Raw genomic sequence first — 21,212 nt, 5'->3', positions numbered from 1 at the left:
GCTAGGATCCAATCACAATATAATATAACTTAGAAGAGGTATGCCGTAATCTAAGCTATACCATATTTGAAAGGTAGGTGAATGACGATTCACCAATTTCCACCACGAAAACCGAAATATTAAATATTTAGTTTTTATTGGTTTTAGAAATTCCTAGATTCTTTGAGATCCAATGAACTTTTCAAAGGCATGTTTCAATCTCGAGAGTGCCCTCCAGGTTTTGTGACTGGGATGCCGAGGATCACAAAACGAGGTGTGAAGTAACCATGCAAATCACTTGGTACCCTTAAGGTTTATCACTCAATCGATGTGCCGGTAAACCACACACGCTCCACCGATACTATAATAAACCTTAAGTCATCCTTTACCTACCTTGTTAAGTCCAAGTTAGTGTGCCGGTTAACCACACACGCTCCACCAACGACTTAGACAAAGTGTAAAGTGTAATTTCATGGATTAGCACCTTATTCACATTTTTCCTAAAGTAACTAAGATTGGGAATTTAATAAACATTTAGTTACTTTATTATATTCATCATACTTTGAATGAGAATTTATAAGTCCTTGTCTTACCCGTTCGGCTAACGACCCTCCACCAATCAAGCAAGCGGTGGGTGAGAATATACACCCATTAAGTCACCATTTTATAGGCAACAACCTTATACCCACCTTATAGACCGGCTTCGTGAATGAGGCGTACTAGCGGTAAGACGACTTTATTCTTATACATATATATATAATTATTAAATCATCATAATATAAGTATAAGGGTTGAATTTTAACTTTTAAAATTCTAGGGGTTGGAACTTAAAGTTTTAACTTAACTTTACTTGTTCCAAAACTTGAGGGCAAGTTTTGTAACTTTCAAAACTTTTTCATTTCTTGTAACTTATGAGTTTAATAGAGTAATAAAATGAAGACTCTTCATTTTTCTAACTCTTGTGTTTTCTTAATGGTTTTAACTCAAGTGTGACTCTTGGTTTTCCATAACTTAAGGATAAATTATGGACTCCATTAAAACACATTATGATCAAGAATTAATCTACCACATAGGTTACAAATAATTCCTATGATCATCTAAAACATCATAAGAACAAGAACATGAATATGAACACAATCAAAAATTACATAAAACTTTGTAATTTTGATAACTAGTTGTTGTAAATGAATTAGCAAAGACATTACACCACCAAAAAACAAGTTTTCAATTACCAAAACAGTTTAGGGTAATGTTTCTAATTCATTTCCAGCAACTGAATCGAAAATCTGCACTCAGTCGACCCTACTCGCCGAGTGCATAAACTGACTCGCCGAGTTGGTTGAAGATACTCATGGACTCGACGAGTCCCCCCTATAGACTCGACGAGTCCATTCGCAGACAGCAAAATTTCCGATTCTGTTTTCAACTTTTAAGCACAAATAAGAACAAACAAGCCTAGGCTCTGATACCACTGATGGGTTTTGAGCATTCTAACACTTCCTAAGTGTACATGCAACCCTAATAACCTTGGATCTATGTTTGTCTAATTGTCATGCAAAGTTGAATTCCAAGGTTATATTCCTATCTAGCATACATGGGGAACAATTTTAACATAAAGTATAGATAGAATAACTTACCTTGTTGTTGTTTGTGTTCCTTGAAACCTTGTGAGCCTAGCACCCCAAGTGTGATGCCTCAAATGCTTCACACAACACCAAATGCTCTTGGAAGAACTTATGAGAGAATACTCACTTCTTCAAAATCGGCCAAGCCCTCTTGTTTCTTAGTGTAGCCGATTTTGGGAGGAGGACATGTTACTTATATAGTGTTGACACACCTAGGGTTAAACCCTAATGTGTCATGACTCTTCATTTCCATGACCCATGGGTTTGTAACTCCCATGGAGCATCCTATGGGTGGAACCCAACTTGATAGTCCATGGAGCCTTTTAGCCCACTATACAAGATATGGATGATTTACATAATCAACCCATATATTTAATTAGTTATCTTTTGATCACTTAATTAATTCTTAATTAATTCTTGATCAAACTAATCAAATAATATTATTAATATATTAGAACTTATAATATATTAATAATCTCCAAGTGTTATTTCTCTCATTTAGTCTATCCAATTGCATGGTGCCATGCAACCCAAATGGACCATGCCGGGTCGGGTCAAGTACATACTAGAAATAGTTATGGACTTAGACACCTTATCCAACATAAACACCATTTTCAAGGGCCAAAGTGAGCCCTAAATCACCCCTAAGGCTTAAGACATTTACCTTCTAATGTTTGTAGCTAATTTGGACACCAAAACACTTCAAGATCATCCCTAAAAGGGAGTTTACGGCCAAGAAATACTCTTGGGCCGTAAACTCCAAGTGAAGGCACAAATGTGTGCCTAAAGTCCCCTTTAGCCTAAATCAAAAACCTAGAAACTATCGTTTATGTGCAAGTGACTTAAAAGAATTAAAACATCCACCCCATAGGAGTTTACGGCCGTAAACTCTAGGGGTTAAGGTCTTTAGGCCGTAAACTCCTTTATGGAGCATTCTAGGGCCTTAAAGTACTTCAAGGATTATTCCACAAATGCTAGGCTTATTCTAGGATTAGTTTAGCACCTTAAAACACCCAAAACCACCAAGAGTGGAGTTCACGGCCGTAAACTCAAGGAGTTTATGACCGTAAACTCCAAGGGTGGGGTTTGTTGGGTGGTAAACTCTTATACAAGGTCCTTGGAAGCATTAAACCCTTTTTCCTTGTCCCATATCAACTTAGATGCAACCATTAGGACCTATAACACTTATACAAAGTGTTACATGTTCCTAAGTGTCCCAACTTATTTCATTAAGTTATTAATTGGCTAATTAGTTATATATATGCTCATTATATGATAACTAGGCTCGTGCGTGTGAACAAGTCTCCGTTTGCCACCTAGCACGGTACCCGATACTTCAATCCAATCCACTCACCACAAGTGAGTTCATACCCCTTTAATTAACCTTTGAAATGCTTTTAAATGTTTTAAATACTTTATGGGGGGGGGGATACAAGTTAAACACTTACAGTTATTACATCAATCACATGTGATTACATTAATCACATGTGATTAATAACTAGAAAACCAATGATTTTATCACTGTTCAAACTGTTTATCAAACTGTTTCACTTCAAAATGTTTTACAAACTCCTTTTTCTTATCAAATGCTTTTATTAAACTTTGTTTTACTTCTTATAAATTGCATGCCCATATATGTATAGATATATAAGAAATGTTTAAAGGGCTTAGGAAGGCTATCCACCCTATTTCCTTTTCGCGCATTGAGATGTGGTCTGGTGGGATTTCGGGTAATCGTCCAAAGGTCGTTTCAATATTAATTATATATCAAATATACATATATAGACATAAAAGTACTCCCATATTCATACTTATCAGTACATCATCAGTAAGTTACCATCGGGGTAACATAGGATCATACTACTACAATTTCTAGATAAATGAGTCAGTTCATTCATAAGTTAATACTTATTACTACGAGTACATATACAACTATACTAGAAAGAGAACATATACAACTATACTAGACAGAGAACATATACAACTATACTAGAGGAAGAACATATACGACTATACTATAACAGTTCATTTCATTACATATACAAGAATACGTTAACAATTGTGATCCACTGTAGCGGAGCATGCCTTAATTGTCATGGCCCGAGTTGTAGCTAGAATTCTCTTGGAGGGAGAGCGTGAGTTTGCGTATAGATCTATACTGGATTGACTATCCTACACCTTGCTGCTAGCTACAGCCGGACCTGCAGGTCTGCGGGTGCCAAACGTCATTCCGTCATTACGACCATTCATATGTCGTTGTTACCAGTCGATAGTATGGTGCAATTTATCACATGATACCTTAAAATAAATCCGGTTTAAGGTAGTTAGTACAACAGTAGTTCCTATAATACAAAACTACAGTACTACAACGATTTACCCATTACATATTTTAGTGATAACCTCACTTAAACATTAATGTACAAACTATATTTTGTTAAATGATAGTTACAATTGGGAAATTACACACTTTTACAACCAACGAGCATTACAAAACAGTTAAGCCTTGGTAGAAGGCTACTTTAATAGAAAATATAGGTTTTTCTAAGAGATTCAAACTTTTACAAACACTTACAAACCTTTACATACATTTTACAAACTTATACTTGATACATGTTCAAACATTTTTGGATGACAAATACCGACACTAAAGTACTTATGAACTCACCAGCTTAATGCTGATAAACTCTTTCAAAATAACTTGTATTCTCAGGTCATCAGTAGACAGGTACCGATGCCAGCTTTTGAGAAGATGGAGCGCATCCAAGACTCATCTTATTATTTTGATATACATTATTTTAGTGTCTATACTGTACAGAACACGCTTGTATTAAAATTATATATTTAATGCAATGGATGATGTTGTTTGCTTATTTACATTTACTGTGTTGTGATGCTTTACATGACGTCATCCTCCCCATAACGTGTCCGCCGTTCTTGGTTTTGGGGTGTGACAGTTAGGCGGAAGGACCATTTGTTAAAAGTTTTGAAACCACAAGGACTATCTGTGACGTTTTTTGAACTTAGGGATTAAACTTGATATTCCTGGAAACCACAGGGACCATTTTTGAAGTTTTGTCTATATGAAATATGCATATATGTACATGTAAAAATATGCATAAATATACCAAAAATATGCATATATGCACTTAAAAAATGCAGTATTTTTTTAAATAGTGTTTTTTTTTTTGAAAAAATTGCTGTTTTAAAAAAAATGCATTTTTTTTTCAAAAAAATTATTGTTTTTTTTTTAATTGTTCCTTTTTTTTGAAAAGTTTGAAGATTTTTTTTTAAAAAATATTGATTTTTTAAATAATAAATGCATTTTTTTTTGAAAAAATTACAGTTTTTTTTTTTATTAATGCAGTTGCTTTTTGAAAAAAAGGCTGTGTTTTTTATTTTTAATTTTTTTTTTCATTTTCTAAATAAATTCATGTTTTCTTAAAATGAAAAATTCTTGATTTTTTTTAAAAATCGAAAACTAATTTTAGAAAAATCCGAAATTTGAGTTATTATGTTACTTTTTAAAATTTTTACTAATGTTTTCAATAACACAAAGAATTAAACATAAATGAGATCGGTATGATTACGATCATACCCTTAATGAATTAGTTTTGATCTAACGCTCTACTTTTAGTTTTCGGAAAACTATGAGTTCCCAACCAATCTCACCCCATATATATATATATATATATATATGTATATATATATATATATATATATATATATATATATATATATATATATATATATATATATACTGCAATTTTTTTTTAAACAGTAATTTGTAAAAATCAGTAATTTAAAAAAAACTATAATATTTAAAAAAACTGCAATTTTCTTATAAACAAATTAACGTTTGAGATACATTATATGCATATTTTTTCAAGTGTATATACGCATATTTCTTATGCTATAATATTCGTAAGTAATCATAAAAAACTCATTTTTATCTAATAATCCATAAACACAGAAGTAAAAGTATTTTATTCGATGCAACTTTTTTTTTTGAAAAAATTGCAATTTTTTTATTAATGCAGTTGCTTTTTGAAAAAAAGGCTGTGTTTTTTATTTTTTAAAAGTTTTTTTTTTTCATTTTTTAAATAAATTCATGTTTCCTTAAAATAAAAAATTCTTGATTTTTTTAAAAAAATCGAAAACTAATTTTAGAAAAATCCGAAATTTGAGTTATTATGTTACTTTTTAAAATTTTTTACTAATGTTTTCAATAACACAAAGAATTAAACATAAATGAATTAGTTTTGATACTAATGTTTTCAATACCCTTAATGAATTAGTTTTGATCTAACGCTCTACTTTTAGTTCTCGTTCTCGGGAAACTATGAGTTTTCAACCGATCTCACCCCAATATATATATATATTTGTAAAAATCGGTAATTTAAAAAAAAAAAACTATAATATTTAAAAAAAACTGCAATTTTCTTATAAACAAATTTACGTTTGAGATACAATAGATGCATATTTTTTTCAAGTGTATATACGCATAATTCTTATGTTATAATATTCGTAAGTAAATCATAAAAAACTCATTTTTATCTAATAATCCATAAACACAGAAGTAAAAGTATTTTATTCGATGCAAAATAAAATATAAAAAAAATACTACAAAATTTCAAAGTGTTTTCGTGTCAAGATTTACATATTTACTTCAGTTTATTACTTTTCATACCTTCAATATTTTTCACAAATTCTTTCAAATCTACAAGAAAATTAAAAAAAAAATGATTAATGCAATAACACTCACAAAATTCATATGTATATATCATGTAAGATTCACATGTGATTATATAATGTGATATTTAGATGTAATTGTATCTTTTAAGATTTAAATGTAAAATTCACAAAAAAGTTTTAAAAAATAAATAACGAATAACACTTACACAAAATACTTTTGTGCACATAGACATAATTCATATGTAATTCACCATGAAATTCATGCGTGATTCGTTTGTGATTTACATGTGAATCACATGCGATTCACGCGTGATTTACATGTGAATCACACGTAATCCGAATGTGATTCACTTGTGAATTACATGTGATTTATATGCAAATTACATGTGAATCACATGTAATTCATATGTGATTTTGTGTGTGATTCATATGCAAATTACATGTGAATCACATGTAATCATGGTTGCAGAAATCGGGATTAATCGGCGATTAATCGTTTGGCGTTCTCCAACGGTCGAGGATTAGGGCATTAATCGGAAATTTAGGATTAATCGGGTTTTGCGGGATTAATCGGCCTTGGAGGGATTAGTCGGTCAACAAAAGTCAAAAAAATCGAAAAAAGTCAAAAAAAAAAAGGTCAAAAAATATTAAAAAAAAAATTCAAAAAACCAACTTCCTTTTTTTACTCTAAAATTTTCAAATTTTCAAATATTATACCAAAATGTTCATATATTCGTATTTCCAAATTTCCAAATTACAATTTTTCTTATTTTCTAATTTTGAAGAACTTGTTTTTCTTAATATATATTAATATTTAATTAATTTTAATATTTTATTAATAATCTATGGTCCCCGATTAATCCTCGATTTATCCCCGCCTAGACCTATTAATCCCTTAACACCAGTCGACCGTCGAACTACCGTCAAGCGATTTTTACAACCTTGCAAGTGATTCATATGCAAATTACATGTGAATCACATGTAATTCATATGTGATTTACTAATGATTTATATGTGAATCACATGTAACTCATATGTGATTTTGTAATTTACATATGATTCATATGCAAATTACATGTCAATCACATGTAATTCATATGTAATTTTGTGATTTACATGTGATTCATACGCAAATTACATGTGAATCACTTGTAATTCATATGTGATTTACATGCGATTCATATGTAAATTGCATGTGATTTACATGTGAATCACATGTAATTCATATGTGATTACTAGTCATTTACATGTGAATCACATGTAATTCAAATGTTTAAAAGTTGTTATATTGTGAATATATCGTTATACGTTCACATAGATATATCATTTAGTATTCACATGAATATATCGTTTATACGTAATATTTAATGGTATATTCATACATGAATATATCATTTTATATTCAATGGTATACTCCTACATTAGTAGCAATGAGCTTTCAAAGACGACTCAATTCTGTTTCAAGTTCAATGATTGTTTTGTTAATGAGAAATTGAAGGCATGGAATTCGGGACTTAATCACTGTTTCCAGATGCCGAAACAATTCATCACCAAAAACTTAATTAACTTCACGCTTTACACCTCTAGAAAAAAATATAAAAGCAAAAAGGTTTTTGCAAAGAATGAAATCTCAAGTAATAAGAATTTGTCATGCATTTAGTTACCAAAAAATGTAATGGAAATCAAGAAAAAAAACTTCGAACAATTTTCTAATTTTTATTTGAAATTAATTATTTTAATTTCATTTTTTTAATATATATAATAGGGACGTTTTGGTTTTTTAATGAATAAAAAAATGAAACTCAATTGCTTACACATACACTCATAGGAATGGAATATGTCAAAGGAGGTGAAATAGAAAGGAATCGTAATCTTTCAAGAATTTGGTTAGCAAAACATAAAATGGAATTGAACAATGTAAAATAGTTTTTATTTATAATTAAACTTTTATTCATTTATTTTTTTGGGGGAAAGAGGATAAGTCCTCAGAAAATTTATTGATTTGTTTCAATTAATAATTGAGGTATTTTGGTCTTTCAATAAAAAAAAAAAAGGAAGGATGAAATTCAGTCACTTCCATCCATTTGGCGACAAAACACTCCCAATTCCGACAGGAATCCACAAACCAAAATTTAGCTAAAAAAGTTAAGATGTTATACCTTGGAAAGCACTTTCCCTAGATACTCAGAGCTCATTTTACAAGCAAGATGTTTGTATTCGGGAGGAGTAGCATTGAAGTATTCCCGTTCCTTCATCCGAGAAACAATCATGTCAATGCTTTTGTTAATATCATCTTGAGACTAATTCACAACACCAATCCATGGAAACTTCAGCCTATAAGATTTCCCTTCCAACATCTATTGTAGTACAACTCATAATTACATTACATTACCTTCATTATAAATAAACAAAATCAAGAATTATAATTTCAAGACACAAATCACATCAACTGCATTAGTACCCTTCTCCATTAGATCAATCTTGGTTGGCAGGAGAAACTGCCAGAATAATGCAATTATGCTGCAAGGCAAGTAGTTAGAAAAATAAGTATGTTTTCAATAGTTGACCATTATCATTGAGGGATAAATAAGTAAATAATTGTGTGATCAATAGGAATTCTAAATATCTGTTGATGTATAAACATGTAAATAAACACTAAAATAATAAAATAAGTATTTGTTTAAAAGGAAGAAAATGAGTAAAATACATGCTTGTGTGATCATTTCTTTCAAAGTTTCCAATGAGGGTCTTTATCAAAATTTGATGAAAATGTTAGAAGAGGCGTGGCGCCTTTTGAGATGGTTTTCAATGAATTTAGCTCTTCCATTGTATGAACTATAATAAAACATTAAGAAAATTAACTTATATGTTGTTTTATTATCATATATAAAGATTCAACATAATCAAATCACAAGTAATTTTAATCAATTACCTGTATTCACTAAAAACTTTACAAATGAACCATTAAGGCATTTGGACATCCACAAGTAAAGATCTTTGTGTTTTATGCACTGAAAATGAGAATGAAAATGCAACTAAGATAAATCATTGAAATATGCTATGAGATGTTAAGTACCTATAATGGATATTTCTCTGATACTTGATAGAGGTGTTGATGTTAATTGATATGAGAAAATTACTAAGACATAAAAGTGACAATGTTGAAGAACTATTCAATGGCCATGTTTTAATAATGGATTCGTTTTTGTGATTAGATGAGAAACTCTTAAGTTTATAGATAATACATGATTCAGAAATAGGAGAGAGCAAGTGTATCAATAGTGGCGGTCAAATCGATTCACAATAAAGCATCTTCAGTGGAGAATGTTTCCATTCGAGGAGATGAAGGAGACTCATGCACGGATTAGATCAGTTGATCCATGGAACGAAATCGATCGATTGAAACGTGATATATGCAGAAAGCAAGGTAGAGAATTCAAAACATTGAAACCTTATATATGTCCTAGCTATCATTTTTGGATCTTAGGAACCAAACAAAAACTATAAATTTCAATGATCACAAGAAAATTACCTTCGCCGTGTGATTAATGATGAATTGTTGATGGTCGACAGAGAGGGAAGGAGGCTGATGTGGAAGATCTTTGACTGAAAAACTAGTAGACCCATGTAGGGTGGAAGGAGAAGAGATCGTCAATTTATAGGAGATGATGGCGATGGTGTAGGTTTTATAGGAGGTGATGGCAGTGATGTGATTTCTAGGGGAGATTCATGAACTCCATGACAATCATGTAAGGGTTTACAGAGAAATCATCCACCAGAAGGTATCATCATCAAAAATCGGAACGAGGGATCTGGATTAACATTCTATAAACGTGGTCAATATCTATATCCCAGAAATACCCCCAATTCCATTTTGTTTCGGTACCCCCGTTCGCTTACTTCCTCATTTATTTACAAAAATGCCACAAAGCATCTTGACCATCTTTTTTTTTATCTAACGAATGACTTTTAGTTCTCGGGTTCTTGGGAAAGTATGAGTTCTCAAATGATCATTCCTATATATATATATATATATATATATATATATATATATATATATATATATATATATATATATATATATATATATATATATATATATATTGGTTAATATTGATTTTTTTAATATGAATAGAATATTGGATTTCATTTTGTAAAAAGTTGAGATGAATTTTTTGTAACCTAAAAAAACAAGTTTGTACTTAATTTAAAACAAATGTCATGTTAATTATTAGAAATGATATGGGTGAATAATCCCTTTTATATATTTGGATTTACTATTAATCTAAAAAGGGAAATCTTCGATAAAGTCTTAAGATACTGGTAAGTTTTCGTTTTAATCTCAACATTTGTTTTTTGAAAAAAAAAATTCTGATTATTTAGTTTTATATGACAACTAAGGCTGTAAACGAACTGAACGTTCGACGAACCGTTCGTGAAATGTTCGGCGGGAAGTTCGTTTATGTTCGTTTATTTAATAAATGAACGAACATGAATAAAAATTATCGGTTGTTTAGTTAAATTAACGAACATGAACAATGGTCTCGATCGTTCATTTATGTTCGTGAACGTTCGTTTATGTTCGTTCGTTTAAGTTTATTTATATTCATCTATATTCAATTATTTTTTTATTATACTGCTATGTTATATGTTCGTTTATGTTCATATATGTTCAATTGTGTGTGTGTGTGTGTTTTTTTTATCTTTGTTTGTTTATGTTTGTTCGTTTATATTCGTTTAGCATGTTCACGAACATAAATGAACGAACATGAACAAAGTAATTTGTTAAACGAACGAACATGAACAAGAAAATCACGTTCGTTTATCCGTTCGTGTTCGTTTGTTGTTCGGCTAACTTAAAGGAACGAACATGAACAAGACCTTGTTCGTGTTCGTTTGGTTCGTTTACAGCCCTAATGACAACTGCTCTTTTCTATTGAAAAAAAGTATTTTTTTTATTAATTTGGGAAAAATATAAAATAATCGAGATTTTTCTGTTCAAAAAATAAAAGTTGACATTAAATTGTAAACTGACCCAGAATATTAGGTCTTTATCAGAGATTTCATGTTAACAGAAAGACATTCCATTAACCATTTTAAAACCGACATAACTTTCCATTAAATTTAACGACTTGTGTTGTGGTGACTTGGTAAGACATGTGAAAAATATAGTGGATAATCTATTGACCCATAATCAAATCCTGACACTAATGAGCCCTTGTGGTCATGGAGGTTCACATGCAGTGACTCAACGGAAGATTAGTTGGTTTACGAAAGTTGGCTCGAAAACCCTCGTTAATGAAGTTCTCTCCATTTAAAAAAATAAACAAAAAACTATCAGTTAAATTTACTTGAAAAGTACGACCTTGAACTGGTCATGTAATAAGAATATATATAAAAAATAAAAAATGTAATAAACATATCTTAATTGGAACCAATAAAGGAAAAATGGTTTATCCTCCAATCACTCAAGATATACTAATAATTTTTTCAATCTTAATCTTAATTTAATTATAACATTTAGTTTTAATTATAAGATATACTTCCGCACGTCAGTAATTAAGAAAATTACAAAAAAAAGTAAATCTGATTATGAATGATACAATAATAACATGTTACAGAAGCTTAACAAATCGAAGCAGACAGAATAGAAATTTCATCTTTCTATCAATTATTCATTTTCAATATTGCTAACATCACACAATAATTATAGGACAGGACACCAATTCAACCAAAACTCTGGTTTAGAGAACCCTTAACATGGACAACATGTGGAATGCATTTGCAACATTATATATGAGATAGATGTTTATGGCATTTTAATGGTAGTATTTGACAATGTAACCTTTGAACATAATTTTGAAAGTGTTATCATATATTAGATTATAGTATTTAAGCTTTGAGAACCAAAATGATTTTTTTAACAAAATATCATAGAATGATTGATTAAAAAGAGGGGTCATGCTGTCATGGGATAAATATGTTTTCCTTAAGTTCTTTTTTAAATGGAAGATAGATTAAATAAAGAAAAAGGCAGTGGGAAGCTAGACCAAAAACAAAACGCAAAATATAACAAAGAGGAAAAACAAAACAACACCGACATACAGGCTAAAGAAACTGTGATGTAGAAACCAATAATTTAGATCACAAAATATTAGATAAGAGAAAAGACACCGAGGCAATAACATTGTACTTTTGAAAGAATCCACATATATAATTCGAAGGATTTGACACTGCAACAACAACTAATAATGGCAGTTGCTGAAAGCAACACAACTACCAAATATAGCAATTCATGGTAAATGATATTTCTTTTTACATTAAGCACTTTTCTTGAATCAACAATGATTGAGGGCAAAATCTTCCAATGCAATGACAAATACAAATTGTTGCATACTTTTCTTCCAAAGTTTACAGTGTATTGACTATTGACAATGATACCATCAATTAAATTATAGTGTATTTTAATTCTTCCGTTTAGATGGCGACTCTTCATTGTTAAATGCATTTTATATGCATCTTTTAGCATGTTTTTGTCAGTATCTTCATATAAAATGCTATTACCTTGTTTTATTATGAATTGTGTATTTATCATTATTTTCATATAACACACATACTACTCATTTTTGTTATGATTTTTAAGGCAAATTAACATGGATTGAGAATATGACACCTTGAGGATACCTTTGATGGAGCATTGGAGTCAAATTAGAACTTGAAGCTCATAGAGGATACTAAGGAACACTTGAAAGTTGATTTAATAAAGAAAAAATAACGTTTCGCGTAAAAAGCCAAAAAATTTGATCGAATTTTCTCCCATCATTCTATCGAATTAACATGTTAAACATATTTTTCCTTGGTGATTCCAAGGTGCAAAGAGACAATTTTCTGAGGATTTCAACTGGAAACGAAGATTTGAAGATTACGATTCGACCTGTACCATCTGTTTAGTAAGATTAGGCATCTAGAACTTAATTTCATCTTTTGTATTTCATTTTTAGCCATGCCAGACTAAAAATCCTAGATTTCAGTTTCGCAAACAAATTGACTTTTCGTGCAAGTAATCATTAGGGACGACTTTTGATTGTGTTTACTGTTTAGTTTGATCAGTTTTATGTTTAACTGAACGTTTACCAAAGGGCTAATTGTCTAGTGGTAAGGAGTGACCCTCTCATATGAGAGGTCATGGGTTCAAGTCTCAGTGGAGATATAGGTGGTTATTTAGGAGTAGGTTAATTAGTTTGTCGATTAAAAAACACTGAATGTTTGATTTTGATTTAGTTACCTTTGGCCAATTTAATTGTTAATCACTCCGGTTATCTGGTTGTCTAGAACCGTAATTGTCTTTATTAATCAGTAAAAGTAACAAATATTAGATTGGTTATGTTAGGGTTAACTCTAATATAAACTGATCAAACAAGTCTTTACGCTTCCGAGCTTGTGAGAAGTATTGAACTTTACTAGGAATTTTACACTATGTCTAATGCTACTTTTGTTAATTAATTAAGAGCTTATTTGGTTAATTCAGTAAAATGTAAGGTTTAATTCAAAGAACTTGTTTTGGTTAAAAATTTTAGTAAAAGAAAATTATTAGAGCTTATTAATAATTTTTAGTACTAGTTTAACTTGTACACAATTCAATAATCGTGTTGAAAGTTATTTGCATGATTTGGAGAGTCACTACGAAACTGAAATTATTTTTACCTTCTAAATTTTACTCAATTATTTTAATAGTTTCCTTTTATAAATTATGTCTAATTTAGTTTTAATAAACAACAAAATCCCCCATTTTTAATTTCTGTTAAATTAGCATGTGCCTTAAGGGTCGTTTGATATAGTGTCTAACTGGGTCCAAAGAGGTACTAGGTCCATAAGAAAGCAATTGGCATGTTTGATAGGGATTATAGATGTAGGGACTCGGTCCAATATGTGGACTCGGTCCTTGCTTTCTATTTGATAGACCGATAAAAAATAAACAAAACCACGTTGCCCTATTAACGTTGTGACACATCTTCTGATTTCATCCCTTCCCCTCGATAACCTCCCATCTATGAAGCAACAACATGTTCATTCGTGATCAAAAGCAACAACAGGAGAAAACATGATCAGCAACAACAACATCAACATGTAATGTTCTTTCCTTTATTCTTTCCTTTGCCTTCAAAATGCTTCTTTAAATGTTTTGTGATTGAATGTTATGATTAGTCGACAAATCATGAACTAAGAAACTATTCATGATGATCATCAAGATACTTGATATCAAAAGTACCCACATCCAATTTCAACCTCTTTCCTACTTCTTTTAATGTCACTATACCTAAATTTGCACCCACAAGAAGCCTAATTATATATTCTCTGTAAGTTGCCTTTATTGATATTGTTTTTTATTTATGTCCTTGTTGTGAAAGGTTGAACCTTAATCTAAATTCTTGTACCTTTTCAAGAACCTTATTCGGTTGACAAAGATTTGTGAGATCATGTGAGCTTCCAGCATCAACACAGTTGCCTTCCTTGTTTCCTTCCTCTTTATCATTCTCTCTCTACAACTCTACATATAATATTCATCTTAAAAACATGCATATGTCTGCATGTTATTTTGTTGTCATTACTGATGTTGAACACAAACATAGTCATTTATTTTTCAAAGATAGGTTCATATATAATTAAATTATAGTAGTCTATCTATGATTTTGTTTGGTTTTTGGCTTTTTTTATTGTTGTTGATATTACTTTGTTATTAAATGATAGATTTTATTTTATGTATATGTGTGTATATTTGTGAGTATTTGTGTACATGTGTATATATATATATTTGTGTATATGTGTGCAAATTTGTGTGTATATTGGTGTATACATTTGTGTAATGTGTTTGTGTATATGTATATATATTTGTGGTTATGTGTGTAAATATGTGTATATATTTGTGTAACATGTTTATCATTCATTTATTCCTTCGACATGGAAAAAAACTCTGCAGTTAAGCGTGCTCGGGCGGGAGTAGTACCGGGATGGGTGACCCCCTGGGAAGTCCTCGTGCCGAGTGGCCCAAAGCGGACAATATTGTGATACGTGCCAGAGGGGGGTGTTACAAATGGTATCAGAGCCAGGGCACGGGTCGATGTGTTCGACGGGGACGTCGAACCCTATAATGGGGGGTGAAGGTGGGTTGCACCTGATCCTACATCGGCTTGGAAGGAGAACGAAATATCTACTTATAAGGGGTGTGGATACCTTCCTTAACACAACGCGTTTTAAAGCCGTGAGGGCAGCAGATCCCATAAGTACTCTGCAGTTAAGCGTGCTCGGGCGGGAGTAGTACCGGGATGGGTGACCCCCTGGGAAGTCCTCGTGCCGAGTGGCCCAAAGCGGACAATATTGTGATACGTGCCAGAGGGGGGTGTTACAAATGGTATCAGAGCTAGGGCACGGGTCGATGTGTTCGACGGGGACGTCGAACCCTATAATGGGGGGTGAAAGTGGGTTAGATCTGATCCCACATCGGCTGGGAAGGAGAACTAAGCATTCGTTATAAGGGGTGTGGATACCTTCTCTATCACAACGCGTTTTAAAGCCGTGAGGGCAACAGATCCCATAAGAACTCTGTAGTTAAGCGTGCTCGGGCGGGAGTAGTACCGGGATGGGTGAACCCCTGGGAAGTCTTCGTGCCGAGTGGCCTAAAGCGGACAATATTGTGATACGTGCCGGAGGGGGATGTTACAAATGGTATCGGAGCCAGGGCACGGGTCAATGTGTTCGACGGGGACGTCGAACCCTATAATGGGGGGTGAAGGTGGGTTGCACCTGATCCTACATCAGCTTGGAAGGAGAACGAAACATCTACTTATAAGGGATGTGGATACCTTCCTTAACACAACGCGTTTTAAAGCCGTGAGGGCAGCAGATCCCATAAGAACTCTGCAGTTAAGCGTGCTCGGGCGGGAGTAGTACCGGGATGGGTGACCCCCTGGGAAGTCCTCGTGCCGAGTGGCCCAAAGCGGACAATATTGTGATACGTGCCAGAGGGGGGTGTTACATCATTGGTCCTCCGAAGGTACTTAAGTATATTCTTGACTGCAATCCAATGAGCTTTGCCAGGGTTCCCTTGATATCTACTAACCATGCTCAAAGCAAAGGCCACATCAGGGCGAGTACAAGTCATAGTGTACATGATTGAGCCAACTGCGGAAGCGTAGGGTACTCGGCTCATCTCATCTATCACGTATTCTGCACTCGGTCTTTGAGTCTTACTCAATTTGGCATTATTTTGTATCGGTAGTTCTCCCTTCTTTGAGTTTTCCATACTAAAACGTTTTAGTACCTTATCCAAGTTAGTATTTTGACTAAGTCCTATTAGTCTCTTACTTCATTCTCTTACTATCCTTATTCCCAAAATATAAGAAGGCTCTCCGATGTCCTTCATAGCGAAGCACTTCCCAAGCCAGGACTTAACCTCCTACAGAGTCGGGATGTCATTTCCTATGAGCAGTATGTCATCGACATACAAAACAAGGAAGCTAACTATACTCCCACTGGCCTTGACATATACACGTGATTCATCTTCACTTCGTACAAATCCAAACTCTTTGACTTTCTTAACGAACCAAAGATTCCATCTGCGAGATGGTTGCTTAAGTCCATAAATAGACTTCTCAAGCTTTCACACTCTATTGGGATGCTTCGGATCGACAAAACCTTCTGGCTGAGCCATGTAAACATCCTCAGCCAACTTCCCATTAAGGAAAGCGGTCTTGACATCCATATGCCATATCTCATAATCATGAAATGCAACAATGGCTAGCATTACCCTAATAGGCTTTATCTTAGCAACTGGTGAAAAGGTCTCATCATAGTCAACTCCGGGAGTTTGAGTAAATCCCTTTGCCACCAATCGTGCCTTATATATGTGACCATTCCCATCCACTTTGGTCTTCTTCTTGAAGATCCATTTGTACCTAACCGTCTTACGTCTAGGCACATTGTCAACCAAATTCCAAATTGGTTGTCATGCATGGACTGAATCTCGCTTTCCATCGCCTCTTTCCATTTTGCAGACTCTGGGCCTACCATGGCTTCCTTATAGCTATTAGGTTCATCTAGGTTTATTAGTGTACCATCACTAATATACGTGTCCCATTCGTCAGTAATATGAAAACCATAAAACTAGGGTTGAACTCTAACTCTTTCGGAACGTCTAAGAGGTAAGGACTTGTCAATCAGTTCAACTGGAGTTTCCTCCTCGGGTTGAGCGCCAGCGTTAGACGTTCCTTCATCGCTTGACTCTTGAACCTCTTCAAGATCGATTTGCTTCTCACTGTCCCCTTGGATTATGATTTCTCGCTCTCGGAAAACTCCTCTCCTTGCGACGAAGACAACATTGTCACTCGGTCTATAGAAGAGATATCCAAAGGAATTCTGCGGGTAGCCGATGAAAATACATTGCTCACTACGAGGTTCGAGCTTGTCGTGAGTTTCTCATCTTATGAAAACTTCACAGCCCCAAACCTTGATATGTGCCAATGAGGGAGCTTTCCCTGTCCACATCTCGTGAGGTGTTTTGGCAACCTTCTTTGTAGGTACTCGGTTAAGGATATGGGTGATAGTCTCTAAGGAATACCCCCAGAATGAGATAGGTAGTGAAGCACGACTCATCATAGAAAGAACCATGTCTAACAGGGTTCGATTACACCTTTCTGCCACACCATTCAACTGCGGTATCCTAGGTGGCATCAATTGCGAAACTATTCCGCATTCCTTGAGATAGTCGTGGAATTCAAGACTTAGGTACTCTCCTCCTCGATCGGATCGAAGCATCTTGATTTTCCTGCCCAATTGATTCTCCACTTCATGTTTGAACTCTTTGAACTTTTCAAATGTTTCTGACTTATGCTTGATTAAGTAAATATACCCATATCTACTATAATCATCGGTGAAAGTCACGTAGAAGCGATTCTCATCCTTTGTGGTGGATCTAAAGGGCCAACACACATCAGTGTGTATGAGATCCAATAAACCCTCACCCCTCTCACAAGTGTCAGTGAAGGGTGACTTGGTCATCTTTCCAAGTAAACAAGATTCACACGTATCATCTTCCCTAAGGTCGAATGACTCCAACACTCCATCCTTTTGGAGTTGGGCTATGCGTTTCTTGTTGACATGTCCAAGACGACAATTCCACAAGGATGCCTTATCCATACTATTGTAAGAATCCATACAGAACACATCATTTCCTAGGTTATCTACAACCATAATAGTTTCATAAATTCCATTACAAGGCATTGCTTCAAAATATAAAACACTATTTAGATAAGCATAAATCGAACCATTCTCATTTTTAAACGAATACCTAAATCCTTGTCTAAATAAACCATGAAAAGAAATGATGTTTCTTGCCATTTCTGGCGTGTAGCAACAATTATTTAAATCTAAATACAATCCATCACTAAGCACTAAAGAATACACTCCAATCTTTGTGACAAGCGACGATCTTCTATTTCCTATGATTAGATTTATTCTTCCAAGCTCTAAATCCCTATTTCATCCTAGTCCCTGCAAATTAGAACATATGTGATAACCACATCCTGTATCGAGAACCCAAGAAATAGCATGAGATGAATCATTAGATTTAATTGTGTAAATTCCTGCGAAAGATGGTTTGATCTTCCCATCCTTGATGGCTTGCAGATATTCTGGGCAGCTTCTCTTCCAATGCCCTATTTTGTGGCAATGGTGGCACTCTGCCTCCTTTGGGTTTGGGTTGGGCTTTGCAGGATCAATCTTGGTCCCACTAGAAGAGGAACCATCTTGGGACTTTCCTTTGCGGTGGTTCTTTGAAGAAGCCTTCCTCTTCTTGCCCCTTCCCTGCCTAATAGACAAAACAAGAGCAGCGGGTGGATTGGGAGTTGGTGCAATAGACTTGTCCTTGAGGTTGCTCTCAGAAGTCCTTAGGAGCCCATGGAGTTTTCTTATGGTGACCTCTTCCTTGTTCATGTTGTAGGTCATCCTAAATTGGTTGTAGCATGAGGGAAAGGAGTGAAGAACAATGTGGATAGCCAAATCTTCCCCAAGTTGACATTCAACTTGCGAAGACGATCAACATATCTTTGCATCTTTTGCAAGTGCATGGTTAGAGACTCTCCACTTCCCATTTTAGCAGTGATCATATTCGTTATGATTTCATATCGCTCTTGCCTCGTGATTTGGTGGTATCTGTCCATCAAGTCTAGATACATCTCATAGATACATGTCCTCATAGGACTTTTGGAATTCGGAGCTCATCGTGGCTATCATGATGCAATGGACTTTCGTTGCATCACGTTCATGGGTCTCAAAGACAGCCATTTCTTCGGGAGTAGCAGTTTCAGGATTGATCTTCTCGAGCTTCTCATCAAGAACATGCTCTTTATCCTTGTAACGCGTGATCGTGCGAGTGTATCTTATCCATTCACTAAAGTTTGATCCATCAAAAGTCACTTTTTGACAAAGGCTCATTAGAGTGAATGAGCTAGCATCAACGTTGTTTGCGTTAGACATCTACAAATAGAAAGGATACAAAGTTTGATTAGAGTTAAGTCCCTAATTAACACCCAAAATAAAAATTAGGGCTAGGACCCAACAACATTATTTACACATTAGAAAAGGGATGCCGTAATCCAATATGCAAATAATTTGGAGGTAAGTGAATGACGATTCACTAATTCTTCACCATGAAAAACATAAGCTTAAGTTTTAAATGTATTGAGAATTCCCAGATTTCTTTGAGATTCATTGAACCTTTCAATGGCATGTTTAAATCTCGATACGACCCTCTATTTTGTGACTGGGTTACCAAGGATCACAAAGAGGGTGTGAATAACCATGCAAATCTACATGGTGCCTTCATTGTTACAGTCACCTATTTCATGTACCGGTATACCACACACGCTCCATCGAACTATGACAAACAATGAATCACCCTTTGCCACCTTTGTTTAGAACTAATTAATGTGCTAGTTAACCACACACGCTCCACTAACATCTTAACAAGGGTGCAAAGTGTAATTTCATGCGATTTCATTAATTCACTTTCCTAAAGTAACTAAGATTGAGAATTTTATGAAACACGTTAAGTTACTTTACATAGATTCATTATACTTATTAATGAAGAGAGGATTGGCCTATCCTACCCGTTCGGCTAACGACCCTCCACCAGTCAAGCAAGCGGTGGGTGTGAGTGTACACCCGTTAAGCGCCATTTTATAGGTAGCAACCTTATACCCACCTTATAGACTGACTTCGTGAATGAGGCCTACTAACGATAAGACTAGCATTTTAAATTTTATATATATATATATATATATATATATATATATATATATATATATATATATATATTAATCTTGTAATAATATAATAGTATAGGGTTGAATTTTAAACTTGTAAAATTCTAGGGTTTGAAATTTAAATTATTAAAATTAACTTTTAATCACAAAACTTAAATTTCAAAAACTTGAGTACAGGTTTTAAACTTTTTCAAAACATAAGGATCAAATAGCAAATAATACAAGTCAACTAATTAGATTATCTCAAATTGATTTTATTCAATATTACTTGCAAGATAATTCACCAATTCAATTCAAATAATCAATTATTACCATATAAGGAAATTATTATTCAACTAATTGGTAATTATCTTTTGTTTGGTCAAGAATATACTCATATATATGATTAAAATAGGATTTTAATGACCCAAAACAGTTAAGGCAAGTATCCTCAAGTAAAACAGCAAGAAATCCCGAAACTACCTCCAACTGACGCTCGAACTCGCCGAGTTCCACTATGGACTCGCTGAGTTGGAGCTACTCACCGAGTCCACAATGGAACTCGTCGATTTCATTGAACAAAATCACAAAAATCGATTTTTTCAAGCAACAAGCAGTC

The 21,212-nt window shown here is 33.6% G+C and overlaps 1 long non-coding RNA gene across 1 annotated transcript; it reads right to left on the bottom strand.

Moving 5' to 3' along the window:
* Positions 1-6,221: 6,221 nt before the first annotated feature.
* On the bottom strand, positions 6,222-10,084 carry LOC145038672 (uncharacterized). The gene is made up of 3 exons (XR_013679491.1): positions 9,829-10,084; positions 8,456-8,816; positions 6,222-6,321 (listed from the first exon to the last, which is right to left on the bottom strand). It is a non-coding gene; the product is annotated as an uncharacterized LOC145038672 (long non-coding RNA).
* Positions 10,085-21,212: the final 11,128 nt, after the last annotated feature.

Source organism: Lactuca saligna, chromosome 4, assembly GCF_052625555.1.
Source record: "Lactuca saligna cultivar CGN05327 chromosome 4, ASM5262555v1, whole genome shotgun sequence".
Classification (NCBI taxonomy): Eukaryota; Viridiplantae; Streptophyta; class Magnoliopsida; order Asterales; family Asteraceae; genus Lactuca; species Lactuca saligna.
This window is presented reverse-complemented; position numbering and strand designations above follow the sequence as displayed.